This window comes from Lygodium microphyllum, unplaced genomic scaffold (assembly GCF_053477565.2).
Source record: "Lygodium microphyllum isolate KBCC unplaced genomic scaffold, Lygodium_microphyllum_v1.1.10 scaffold_31, whole genome shotgun sequence".
NCBI lineage: Eukaryota > Viridiplantae > Streptophyta > Polypodiopsida > Schizaeales > Lygodiaceae > Lygodium > Lygodium microphyllum.
Window position 1 is genome coordinate 17779384 of NW_028229514.1, and position 14380 is coordinate 17793763.

A 14380-nucleotide genomic window follows, 5' to 3' on the forward strand; every position below is an offset into this window, starting at 1 on the left:
TTATGAATCATAATATTAATTGTTCTATTTTGAAATCAGACACAAATATATGTTGGTGGTTTTTTAACTCACTTTTAAAAATATATGTAGGTTATTATCACAAATGCTTCTAAAAGGAAACAAATTGCCAACTAAGAGAGAGCAAGCAAGACATTACTTGACATCTTTGGGAGGCCTGTATTATGTCAAGATCCATGCATGTGTCAATGATTGTGTCTTATTTTGTGGGATTCATGAGTTCGCACGAGAGTGTCCTGTTTGTGGTGAATCAAGATACGAAGTGGAGATGAAGTCAATGGATGAAGTCTATTGGAAAGCTCATGTCATGGCATTCTAGTTATCATTTAAGTGATGGAAAATGGAGGATCCTTGTGAACACAACGGCATGGCAACATATAGACAATTTGTGGCCCATTTTCAAAGAAGAGCCAAGAAATTTAAGATTTGTATTAGGTATGGATGGAATCAATCCATTTGGCATCAAAAGCACATCATACAGTGTATGGCCAGTGGTATTGGTGAACTATAATATTCCTCCATCCATGGCAATTAAAAAGGGACATGTAATATTGTCCCTTCTGATTCTTGGAAAGCACAAGGTAAAAAACATGGACATTTACTTAGAGCCTTTGATTGAAGAGTTAGAAATGTTATGGGAAGGTATTGAGGTACAAGATACAAGCGCATTTGCATTATCTAGGGATTTCACTTTGAAGACTATGTTGTTGTGGACCATGCATGACTTTCTAGGATATGGAGAGTGTTCATGTACATGTATATAACTCTATATTTGAAATTCAAGACTTGAATCAATTGCATGTTATTCATTCACTTATTTGTTCAGGTTTAACCACATCAGGATATCATTCATGTCCTATTTGTGGTCCCTCTCTAGTTTCCTCAAGGTTGGCACGTTTAAAGAAGGTTATCTATGACAATCATCATCGATTTCTTCCTATTGACCATCCCAAATATGTTCTCCCTAATAATTGAATGACTCCACAATCTCTAACCTTTCGAGATTAGAAGGAGAGATGGATTAATGCCAATAACCACCCTCCACTCGGCATGAGTCAGTAAGAAGTATATTTCTCTCGATTGACTTTAAAGTATTTAGCATGATGAATTGTTTATATAATATATTATTTGTTTGTTAGGTTCTCTATATTTTTTCATCTTTCGTATTGGACTGAACTCAAGAACAATCACCTATTGGACCCCATGCACATATTCAAAAATGTTGTATCTACATTATGGGATCACTTGATAGGGGCTCGTGATTCAGTCAATGTAAGGGAGGATTTACATAACATTGGTCGCATGAGACGAGCCTGGCCAAGCATTGGACCCAGAGGAAAAATTGAGCTACCCCCCCATGCACCTTGGATGGTATCAAAGAACGAGGAAAAAATAGTGAAGGAACAGATATGTAGCTTTCGAACATGTACAGGATGTATGAGATGTCTCAAGGGAGCCTTCATAAAGAAAAAGAAAAGAGGTATAGAGCAACTATCTGGTTTGAAGTCCCATAATTGGCACAAAATGATTCAAGTAAGGGTATCTCTAACCATGAATATAGTAATTAGTGAAGTAACTATGTGTAAACTTTGGGGTATAATGAACTTTTCCTCAACTAATCATTTGATCTATGAATATTATTTACATTGAGTTCGTACTTCCTACTAGCATATCCCATTGTATATCAAAGATGTACGTGATATCATTTACAAGATGGGAGAGCTTTTGAGGTGTGTATACATTGTATTTTTTCATTATATATTGCATACATCATGTAGTGAATCTCTTTGAATTTCTACACAAAAATAAACAATTATCAAATACATCCTGACAGATACGTGAGCTCGAAGGAAATTGATCCTAACACATTGCAAGATACTTGAGTATTGTCTATTGAGGTGGTTTGTTCGGTGGATAAAATTTCTCCTTGCTCCATTTTGACTACTCAGTTACATTTACTCGTACATTTTATTGATGAGATCGCACTGTGTGGGGAAGTTCATGCAAAGCGGATGTTTTTTCTTGAGTGCTTCATGAAAACCTTGAAAGATTTTGTGAGGCAAAAAGCACGGCCTGAGGGAAGCATGGTTGAGGGTTGGTTAGTGCAATCACCCCTTGTTTATATATCTGAATATCTTACTAAAGTGGACCCCTCTCAACTACGACTATGGAAAAATGATGAAGACTTGAGGATGATCTCTATAATACCTCAAGGAAAAGGAAGGAGTAAAGTGCTAACAAAAGAAGAACTTCGTAAGTTAAATATTTTTTATGTGCTCAATAGTGATGTAATGAGCAAATGGGTGACACTATATAATGGAGCAAGGAAGAAAAAGCGAAAGACAAGTATTTTGCACCAGATATGGATGTAGTGTCTCATTTTCAGATCATCTAAATGCACTCCTACGTCATATTGATATAGATTGGTTACATGAGAAAATGGAGAGAATGGAAAAAGAGGAGGGAATTAATATATCTCAAGAAGAGTGGGAATATGTTGCTTATTAAAGGTGAGACACTATCAATTAAATTGTTTCTAGTTATATTTTATATAATAAATTGACATGTTTAATCTTAATCTTTTACTACTAGTCCACATTATTCAATGCTATTTGGTATGAGGGTAAACATCTTCGAACTCAACGTATAGATGAAAAGAGAAATACCCAAGATTGTGGTGTCCTTGCTCACTTCGAGGATGCCAATGGTACCATGGAAGGTTATTGTGGCTTGATCCAAGATATTCTGAAGCTTGACTTCAGACGATTATTTATATATATACTGGATGTGAAATGGTTTAAAGAAGTGGTAACAAATGGTGAGCATTGCACAATCAAACATCATCCAAGTGGTTTTGTAATCATTGACTCTACAAAATTTCACCAAAACAAGAATGACACATTAGTGCTACCTCAACAATGCGAGTAGGTATATATGTAAAAGCTAATTTTTTTATATGTATGCATGTGATACATATACACAATATAATAAGTATTTATGTCATCCCTATATCGAATCGTTCAAAACCAATATATGGTAACATTACCAACATAGAGATAGCAGATGGCAATCCAACAATTAATGATGATGTACATGATGACACCACAATGGATGTTATGTGTGATATAGTACAAGATGAACCTCGCCAGAATGTTCAAGGAAACCTGGAAGAGGACAATAATCTGATTGGTGATGATGAAGTTATTGGGCAATATAGCAATACATCTGATAGTGGGATAGACTTATTTGTTTTGTTACCTCTTGGTAACATAGACCTAGAAGTAGATAGTTTAGCAAGGGCTGATCTCATTGAAGATGAGATGGATCATTCACTCTAACATACTTAATTCGCTTAATGATTCAATGTGTATTCTTAATTCTATGGAAAATATCATACACACATGTGCATACTCAAGAATCAATAGTCAAATTTAAAGCTAAATTGAATTTTCCATAATAAAAAGGAAGTATTTTTTATCTTCTTCTGTAACGTGTCCCCTAGTATCATCCAGGACACGTCTTAGCAGTCCATCGGAAAGGATGTCTAGAAAGCTCTGCCCGGCACTCCCATGAAATGTTACGGGTTTTGCGATCTAGTTCTTCCCGCGTCTGCCACGTAGCGGAAGTATCCTGGCCGTTCCCACATAGGATCGACCGGAATTATCTCCAGATGAGAAGCAGGGTTTAGGGTGTCTTCTTACCCAGCACATTCCTAATTACACTAGGCCAACAACGTTTGGTCCTAGGAATTCCAACTCAATCCGAGTTTCATCATTTGAACGAGTGATTCTTAGGGTAGAAACCTTAGATTGTTTTATGCATGAGCGTCCAATTGTGCCCTACATTCCGTGAATGTGGGTAGGACCTTTGGTTTAAGGGTTCGTCTTGGTAACAGATGCGTGAAACTAGGTCAAGTCCTTAATGTGCTAAACCCTAGCTAGCACTTGGAGTATATTGTATCGATTTAACCATCCTAAATGAGTCCTTTGTGGTTTAGGTGTTTTGGGTAAACCCATTTACTTGTCTTACGACAAGGACGAGCCATTCCTAAAGATATTGTCTTGATCTAATTAAGAGGGGAAAAACTAGTTGCATTACGTCATAACTCACGTAAGCACGCGATTCATTTCCTCTAGATTCACAATCCCTAACTACTCTTGTTAAGACCAAGCACTTGCTAAAATTCACATAACTTCCATTGATCCTACTAGGACCTGGATTCACAATTCATGCTACTAAGCTTTTAGGGTTTTATGTCAAAATGAACCGTGCAGCCTTTCCCTAACTACATTTCTGAAAGAAATATTCGTACACTGAATGAATGAAATTCTTACGTGCGATGAGTGTGCAACATGCAATCCTTTCCTAACTACACGTAGTTAAATGAGATTTATGCCAATTGAAGCTAGAGTTAACCTATTAATGCATCCCTTAGAATTATTCCCATGCTTTGCTATTTCCTACGGGTGATAACGACTTCCTGAATGAATCATTACCAAGAAGATTTATCTAAAAATGTGACATGCCATTAATCTTTCCATGCCTAGTAAAAAAAAGTGTACCTCAATAATTTCAACCTTGTAATGAGGCAACAGTTGACCTAGGCTCGTCACTTTTGAATGCACAAAAGGAAACTTATTGGTAAGGTCCTAAAAATGCATAGACACCTTATGTTCTTTTCATTCATTCCATTGAATGTACCAATGACCAATTTTCATATTTTGAGCTAATCCTAGTAAATTGTTCAAATAGCCAATTCATTTTCCAATTGCATTTAACTTGACTAGGTGAATTCAAACATGCATGGGTGCTTCCTGGAATTGATTGTGCTTGTAACAGTTTAGAAAGCACTGTTTGCATTGTTTGCTCAAAGAACTAAAGGATGAAATGATATCTAATGCTTCAGGTTGAAGGCCTGAAGGGAGAGGCAGCTTCAGTTACCCCCGACTGCCTGCCTGACCCTAACCAAGGGGGTTGTTGACCGCGCCGGGAACGTGGACCGAACCCGCCGCGAGAGGTCTTTTCGTTGAGCTCTACTTGGAGCAGGAGGATGCTTGGGTGCCACGGGGGGCTCTAGCCATAAATCCCTCGCCTTCCGGGTCCTGCACAAGAGGCTAACGTGACTCGGGATTGGATCTCGAGGCCCGCATACTAGTCTACGGGCGGAAGCTTGGAATAGTGATCCCTGGCGGATTGCTGGATAGCCTTCGGGCAGATTATGGACAAGCCTATGGGCGGAACTCCTTGTATTTCAAAGATAAAATGATGAAATGATAATAAAGAATTTGTCTGATATTGTTTTTCTATGTCATGTGATAAGATTACGTGAAGGAACCTGTGCTTAACAAGATTAATTAAAGAAGCTGATTGTTATATGTCAAATTAATGTGTTAGTTAATTAGATAATTAAAACAAACCAAGGAAAGTGCGGAGGATGGACCATGGGTCCGTCCTATGGTTGGGTGGTCCCGGTTAGCCGAGAACTTTTCTCAAAAATCTCGAAGAACAGCGGGAGGATCATCGAAAGCAATGACCTAGAGTTATGTTTTACGCTGTTTTAGGGGAACGGAATGGGACTATGCCTTATGGCAGAGAGGTTGAGTTTTACATCCCTCTCGTTTCCCATTCTCCTTGAACCAAGTGCAGCGTGAATCTGCTTCGGACATGGCATTTCTGCGTAAAGTAGTTCGCTCGGGTCTGACGCTAGTTGCTGTTAGCTAATGACCAAACAGGAAAACCCAAATTCAGGTCGATCCTAAGTGGGAACGGCCAGGATACTTCCGCTACGTGGCAGACGCGGGAAGACCTAGATCGCAAGCCCCGTAACATTCCATGGGAATGCCGGGCGGAGCTTTCTAGACATCCTTTCCGATGGACTGCTAAGACGTGTCCTGGATGATTCTAGTGGACACGTTACATCTTCAAGTAGAGAAATTACGAGATACATGCAATGCTTGCTACTAATTGTATAATTATATCAGGCTTGTCAACTGGAGGAGTTGCCATTCATTAGAGAGCAATGCAAAAATAATTATTAACTCTGGTTTTTTTATTATATTAAGTCCAATTTTAGGTGGTTTAATAATTACGCATCTGAAATTGCCTCTATATTCGCGTCTATGTTTGTGTTTATCTGCATGGATATATAGATGCAAAATTCGTGTCTATTTACATGCTCTTTTACACGCGCATATAGACGCAATGATAGACGCGCCCAACTTTGCGCATCTATGACTTGTTTCCCCCTTCTCTTCTTCTCTTCTCTTCTCTTTTCTTTCTCATGCACAGCTGTGGTGGATGGAGCTTGAAGGAGGAGCCTTGAGGATGCTTGAGCTAGCATTTAGGATCGTGGAGCTACCGGTGTGTGTGAGGAAGGAGGCAACTCATTTCTGCATTGAGGTAAGCTCACTACATTCATAGGTTTGGAGGTGCGTCGGCTAGGTGAGAGGTAGCCATTAGAGCTTGCTTGGAACGCTTAAAACAATAAGCGGTCTGGGGGTCTTGGCAGTCCAGCGAGAGCTCCCACAATTACTTTCTTGAGTGCATGCCTACCTTAATAGTCTAGGAAATATGGAAAATTTTTATCTTGAGCTTCACTTCAGTGGTCACATTAACCACTCCACTAGATGACTAATGATGAGCAAACAAATCCTCCAATTGATGTTTTCCAAACTAGGTGACTTAATGGATGAGAATTTGATAAACTAGAAAAGGAGCTTAAATAGGCCTTCTATTCTTGTAATAGCTTTATTTCTTAATATTCTAGTCTATCTTGTGTCTAAAGCCAAGCAAAGGGTTTCTTTATCAACATTCAAAGAATAACACTAATGCCTCAGTCATTACATTTTCTATACTCACTCTTTAGAAGCTGAAGTCGCTTCCTTAAGTTTCTGTCCTTAACCAATCTCTAGATATTAATATTGAAAAAATAATGACTATATCCAAGGAACTTGGGAATGAATAGCCATATGATAAGCCACTATTTGCCTAGTTTCGAGGAAGGGACTAGCAATGGCTCTCTTTATTTCAATCACCTACTTAGAAGCATTCAATTCACATCATACATAGTAAGATTACTTATCTTTGGGGGTAGCTATTTATTAACCAAAAAAATTGTGAATTTAGATATATATTATCATGGAAAGTATGACCATAGGCTATTGCTATCAAATATGTTTAGCTTGTTACAATACCTTCATTCTCAAAACTCCAAAGACTATGAATAGTGTTGCATCATTAACTTGCCACCACAGATAAAACTAAAAAAATCCAAAGAAATAAAACAAAAGGAATTAGATCCTGTATGATTGCTAGAGTGGGACCTATTTCATCTAGAGGGCCCAAGATTAGAATACATCCACATCACCCTAAATGTCAACATGTGAAGAATCAACACAACCACCTTGATAGTCCTTGCACATAACCTTTTGCAGGACCAATACACTTTAGTATGGTGACTACTTTTTCGATGTTTGTAAGAAATATTCAATTAAATTTTTTTGTCCTAATTGGCCTAGTAATTGCACATGTAAGATTTTTTTTTCATCGAGAACACCATGTTGGGGAATATGGGAATTTCGCATAAGTTTTGGACACGTGGTCAAATCTTTGGATTTGTCATAACTTGAACACTATAACTCCAAATCGATCGCTCTATAGCTCAATAGATTCCATTTTTCAAGCACTTTCCAATGGTAGGCACATCATATGGTTTTTAGAAACCTATGGGTATGTTATTCGGGTGCCACCTTTTTAGTATTCAAGGAATGGGAATTGGGAGATTCCCAAACTCACTAATATTGTGTCCGAGGATAGTGGCAGTCAGTATGATTGATAAGAAACATCCTAATCAAGAGGGGTGTTGATTGCGACTACACCTACGGGTTACCATGAAATGTACTAGGAATCTTTGTAACACATGTATCACGTTATTTGTTGTGCCTCTCTTACATCTATGAGATTCTAGCTCGGCAATTCCTATGCCTTTTGTTAGATGTTGTACCATTCTATGTAGTGATTTGAAATAGGAAGAAAATGAATGTAAGATGGACTCAAGAGATGTGAAACTTGCAAAGCAAAGCCAATAGCTATAAATGCAACAAGTTTTTAGTGTAAAGGCTTCTTTTATCACAACAATGAGTTAGTGGGATGGCCTATTTTTTCCCCATTCTGATCGGTGCATTCGATGGTTGATACACTCTTGAAATAATTGCATGTATTAGGGCCACTAAAATAAAATTTTCCCTTGCTCATGTTTCAATGCATGTGTAGGATGTACTTGCATTTATCATACCTTTGGAAGTGCTCAAAAAAATTTCCAATGCAAGCTTCTAGCTACTACAAACTCCATTCAAAGGTCATTCACTTGCTTTACTAGGTGTGCAATGGTAAATCACAACTAAAGGATTATGCTTTTGTTCGCATGAGACTTTTTTGCTTTGCAAAGCTCAAAGAGAATATTGAATAACATAGTTATCTATCTAATGTAGCTTCCAGAATGTCTTTTCTAGCTGAACTATTAATAAGAGTTAATGAAAAGTATTTTTTCACAATTTTTTTAAGCTAAACCAGTAAAAGGAGGTGGAGTCTGAACAGAGCACTATTCGTGAGATCTGCTCACCCATGAAGACTCGCCTCTTCCACTTCGGCCTGTAGGAAAAAGAAGGCAACTGAAAACATCTATGACAATGCATGCCACCATGGTTTGTTCAAGCCACCTAATACCTTCTTTGCCAAGTAAGTTCCTTTCATCCCATATGACCCTGTCGACGAGGGGTATTTGTTGGACAATGTCATTTACAAAATCAAGGATGGTTTACTTCTTGATTTTGAGCATGATATGGAGGCCCTCAGGAAGATGATGTGAATTACTTGAACTCTGTTTGATTTCTATGTTAGTAAAACTACTTGGCCGTTTTAGATCAAGTGCTTGGAATAAGAAAAGGTGTGTATACTTCCTGAGATGGACAATGATGATATTGTAAATGCTTTCCAAGGGAATTCGAATTTGTTCCATGCATAGCAATTTGAAAATGAGATGTTGAATTTGAATGACTTGTGGGTGAAGTGGTGTGGTATCAGTCACATGGGGAGCTTTAAGAATCTTGGCATGACAGTCTTGTTGAGTCAAGAGAAGAGGTAAAGGAAAATGAATAAGCCTCTCATTGATGTCAACTGTGCATCAACCATTGATACATCTGTAACACTTTCAACTTACTTTGCTACAACTAGAATTCCTCCTATTGTGTTTTTGCTAGCAAACAAAATCTAAATTGCCCAGTTGGTGCAACAAATTGCCAATGGGGTATTCTTATTGAGCCTCGACACCAATTTTGATAGGTGCATGCATCGAATTTGAGAAGTGATAGAAGCAATCCCCATATACTTGGCTAATTCTTTATAAAACCTTCACTTGGAAGGCCAGAAAACTATAGCCATAGAGATTTTGATTGGGACATTCCTCACTGGGTTATTGTACCTCGAAGCAATCATGGGAAGATCTATGCTTTCTGTTAGGGATTTGTTATGTGCAAAGAACTTGGCTTGACTAATTAGATTCCCAGGCTAGTTGGTGCGCAAGCTGCAACAACAAATGCCAATATAGTGCATCCATATTATAAGACCAGGTGGAATAACTATACACCTATGAAGGCCAACCCCACTTTTGTATCTGCTATTCAAACTAGTGATTTAGTATCCATTGATCATGTAGTTTATGCGCTTTGAAATTTGGACGAGATTGTAAGAGGTTATAAAAGAAGAACTAATGGATGCTTGTGCTTTGGCTAATAGGACTTAACTGTTTACTTTCCCACACACTTGCATGGCACTATGTGCCTTGATGAAGTTGCGAGAGAAGAATGTAATTGGGCCCAACCAATCATACTATTGTTATGAGTGTAGATCATGGTCTCATGTTTAGTCATTCCAAAATTGCTTACTAATTGAAGGAGATACTAGAGTTGCAGTCAAATTATGCTACCCTCCCAATTGAAATAAAGGTTAATTTAAAGTCTCTCTCATAGGCACATTTGTGAGAATGAAACTAACCTAGAGTGTCAATATCTTTGAGGTTATTTGCACATTTCATATTGACAAGTGGAATGAGCAACAACTATTTCTATGGTAAATCACATCTCTCATTTTGATAAGAGCATGGTGTTTCGGATTTATCTTTATGGTGCAAAAAAAAAAACACTCCATGGGTTGGAATTTAGCATATCTCTGACGTTGTGTAATAAGGACAGATTGATCATGGAATTTTGCATATCTCTGACATTATGTAATAAGGACAAATTGATCATTATGATATCCATAAGTTTGTTATTATGTCTCCTATTACAAGCTTTGTACTTCTTTATTATATTTTACTAATTCTTGACCTTCTGAGTTAGACCGTGATTGTATCTCTGATGTTCTGAGCTTTAGAGGTTTCAGTGCCAAGTCAGCTACTACTCTAGATGTTGAATGAGCCAGATCTAGCACATGGCAGTTAGTTATGGTGGATGAAAGAAGAAGAGTAAACTCATGATGTAGAAGACAAAGACACTATTTGTTACACAAGTGAATTAGGTTCCAAGATTAAGACTTGGACTCATAAACACAATCTTGTGTATGTGGACAATGACACTGACACTTTACTGATAAGAAAAGAGTACTATCATTGCATTAAGAAAAGGAAGCAAGTACAATGCTTTATAGGAAAGTAGGAAATTGCAATAGGCACCACTGTGCATATGGGATAGGTAAGCCTGCATGTCCTTGGCCTTGAAGCTCCATACAAAGAGGCTGTTAGTGAGTGTGATTGCTGAATCTCAACACCCCTCCTCAATCACAATTAGAAAGGCACAAAGTGTGTAGAGGCTGTAATGAGAACCACCTGCAAAGTGTGGGCACACCACAAACATGTTAGACACCAGAGGTTGTCGCAGAAAAGGCTAAGTGTGGGCACCAAAACATGATGGACATCCGGAGGTTGTAACAGGGGCCTCACAAAGTGTACAAGGAATGTAGTGACAAGTTACATGAGGAGTTTACAAAGCTTATGGCAAGAAGGATTAGGGCAAGGAAATACAAGGCTTTTAAAACTATCTATCAGAGTAATGAGAGTAGAAGGACTGATGAGTCTTGTCCTTCTGATCGTGGTGGTCTTCATCTTCATCTTCATCTTCATCTTTTGGTCTATGGTCTTCTTCTTGTTTCACAGCTGCAAGATAGGCCTTTTGGGACCTCTTCCTAGCATGACAGAACTTCTCAGTGTGTGTAGTCCTTTTGCAGAAGTCATAGAAGAGTGGTTCCTTTTTACATTTGTATCTATTGTTTACATATAACATTTGTTCATCCTTTGAAGTGCTAGGCTCTTCTTTTCTTTTAAGTTTCTTTTCTTCCTCTAGCAGAGAGGCTTTAATATCAACAAGTTGAGGGTCAGGCATATTGGTTAGAGTGGTTGATACATTATCATAGGCAGGAGGTAGACTTTTTAACAAGACACCAATGCAAACATCTTTATCCATTTTTAGCTTTATCCCTGCAAGATGAGTAAACAAGCTTTCCATGTAGTTGAGATGGGATGCCAGGGATGTATGAGGCTTCATATCAAGTCGAAAAAATTCAATCAATAGACCATACTTAGACGACTTTGACTGTGCACCAAATAAGGTATCCAATTTGTCCCAAGTGTCATGGGACGTGTCACAGGCATCCACATGATGGATGTAGCTGTCATCCAATTCCAGCTTAATGATGGCTTTTGCCTTGTCATCATTCTTCTACCAAGTAACTGCAAGGTCCACATCCCGAGGTTTCTTCTCTTTGCCATTGGTAATGGCCCAAAGACCCTTCTTTATCAGAATGAGCTTGATACGGGTTTGCCAGGTGTGAAACCCGACTCCCTTGAACCGAGCATTTGGAGAGTCTTTTCCCATGTTGGATAGTTGAAGCAGCAGCAAATCAGTACCAATATTCTCAGATGTTATAGGTGAAGGAGCAGATTACAATGTGTCTAGAGACACAAGTAATGGTAGTGTGAAAACACACTATGTAGAAACTTGATGTTGAGCTTGAATCTTCCTTGCTCGGGGTCATTGATCCTTCTTCAATCTTCTCAGGTCCTTCCCCTCCTTGATTTGGTGCTGGGACAGTAGATCAGAGTGGGCTTTAGCTTGGTTTAGAGGCATGAGTGAGAAAATGAGAGAAAAATGAGCTTGGGAGATTTTGGCTATGGTGGAATTAGGGTTTCTAGGACAAGGGCCTAGTTTTTCAGTCTGTGTGGGCTATAGCCTTGATAATTTTCCAAAATTTTTTTATGGATAGAGAGCTTATAACATGGGATTACAAAGCCCTAAGGTCATGGACTAGATTGCACTGCGTGGGAGATGAACATCTGTACGAATCGGGACTGGCACAGATCTGGATAGCGAGAACTAAAATTCGCAATGCCAGGGCTATCGGTTGCCAATGTGCCTCTGTGATGTGCCAGGAAGGAGCGCAGGGAGTCAAGGAATGATCCTCCAAAAGAGAGCTTCGGGAGATATTTTTTGGTTCAAGAGATCTAAGAGCTCCAAGGAGACAGGGTCCTGTAGGCTATGGTAGCCATTGGAGCTTTATTGAAGGTAGAGTCAGAATTGAGCTGGGAGTGAAGTCATGAACTCAAGCTGAGCATAGGAAAGATAAAGAAGAGCTGGAAGAGCAGAGATGAGGCTGGGCCATGCCCAACTGAGCTCTGATACCATGTCGAATGAGCCGGATCTAGGACATGGCAGTTAGTTATGGTGGATGAAAGAAGAAGAGTAACTCATGATGTAGAAAACAAAGACACTATTTGTTACACAAGTGAAATAGGTTCCAAGATTGAGACTTGGACTCATAAACACAATCTTGTGTATGTGGACAATGACACTGACACTTTACTGATAAGAAAAGAGTACTATCATTGCATTAAGAAAAGGAAGCAAGTACAATGCTTTATAGGAAAGTAGGAAACTGCAGAAGGCACCACTATGCATATGGGATAGGTAAGCCTTCATGTCCTTGGCCCTGAAGCTCCATACAAAGAGGCTGTTAGTGAGTGTGATTGCTGAATCTCAACAATGGAGCTTATCGGATACCTATGAAATGGGCGCTAATGGACTATGGCATAGGTACATTTTTTAGTAGCAAACTAACCCAAAGTGCTACTGTCTCTAAGGTCACATGCACATTTCATTTTGATAGGTGCAATGTGCAACCTCACTGTTTTTTTGGTAAAAAACATCTTCCATATTTTGACAAGTGGCACATTTTTCTTTGGAGTTATCTTTATGCTACACAAGAATTAAGCTTTATGGGTTGGAATTTTTCAGATCTCTAATCTTATGTACTAGTAATAGTGAAAGTAGTAGGCACTTTTGTTTTAGAACAAAACACTAGACATCATCTCCTATTGCCATGCCTTGTGAGGGATGTGTGAATTGTAGTAAGGTCAAATTGATCATTAAGGTACCCACAATTTTTTTCATATGTCTCATATAATAGGTTTTGGCCACAATGAAAATTATTGTGATGATGAAGGCCTTGATTGATGCCCTTTTTTAGTGGTCATTGAATGCAATAGAGAGTATCAAAACTATTACTCACATTTGGAGCTTACTTAAATATTTAGAATATGTATGGAAGATGGTCATGTAGATATTCTATGCAATATGTCCTCAATTTGTATGCTTTTATTCAGATGTAACTTATTAATGTTATGCAAGGCGAAGTAGAGAAAATCTCTTTGAAGAAACCTAAATCTCAAAGACTCACAATGAAGGTTTTGTGGAGTATCTCCAAGATACAATTGGTTCTAATTAATACGTGTAAAAGATTCAAGAAGCTACCAAATAGTTTGTGACTTTTTTGAGACTTTTGTTTTACTCGCTAAAGTATCCTTGAAATCTTTGTCCTTGTAGCATTGGTGTTTTTCTTTTCTTCTAAAGTGGTATAACACAAACATAAAGAGTGAATAAACATGGAGACCGCGGTGCTCATACCGAGCGTGAGAATTGTAGCTACTCACCAACTACTGGATCGCTTTTGGGAAAACCCCTAAGTCAAATTCCTTGTTTTGCCTGCAGTCTAAGCTTTCTTCTGACATGGTTGTGTTCTCGTGCTCCACCAAACTGTCGATAAGCTTAAGGAGGTCGGGTAGATCCACATCTCTGTTATTATTCGCTTAGTCCTACGCTCGGCTCTAATTTTCCATCTATGTCTTGGGATCTTCTCTTATTGGTTGATTCCTTCACGTTCTTTTATCTGAATGAGTTCCTTAATTGCCACACACAATCCTCAAGTTAGCTCCACTTAGCGAGCGCGTTCTTCTCCATGCACTTGTGTACTCAATCGG

The 14380-nt window shown here is 38.5% G+C and overlaps 1 pseudogene; it reads left to right on the top strand.

Moving 5' to 3' along the window:
* The first annotated feature begins 3125 nt into the window (after window positions 1-3125).
* Window positions 3126-9962, top strand: LOC148009373 (threonine synthase 2, chloroplastic-like; annotated as a pseudogene).
* The last annotated feature ends 4418 nt before the right edge of the window (window positions 9963-14380 follow it).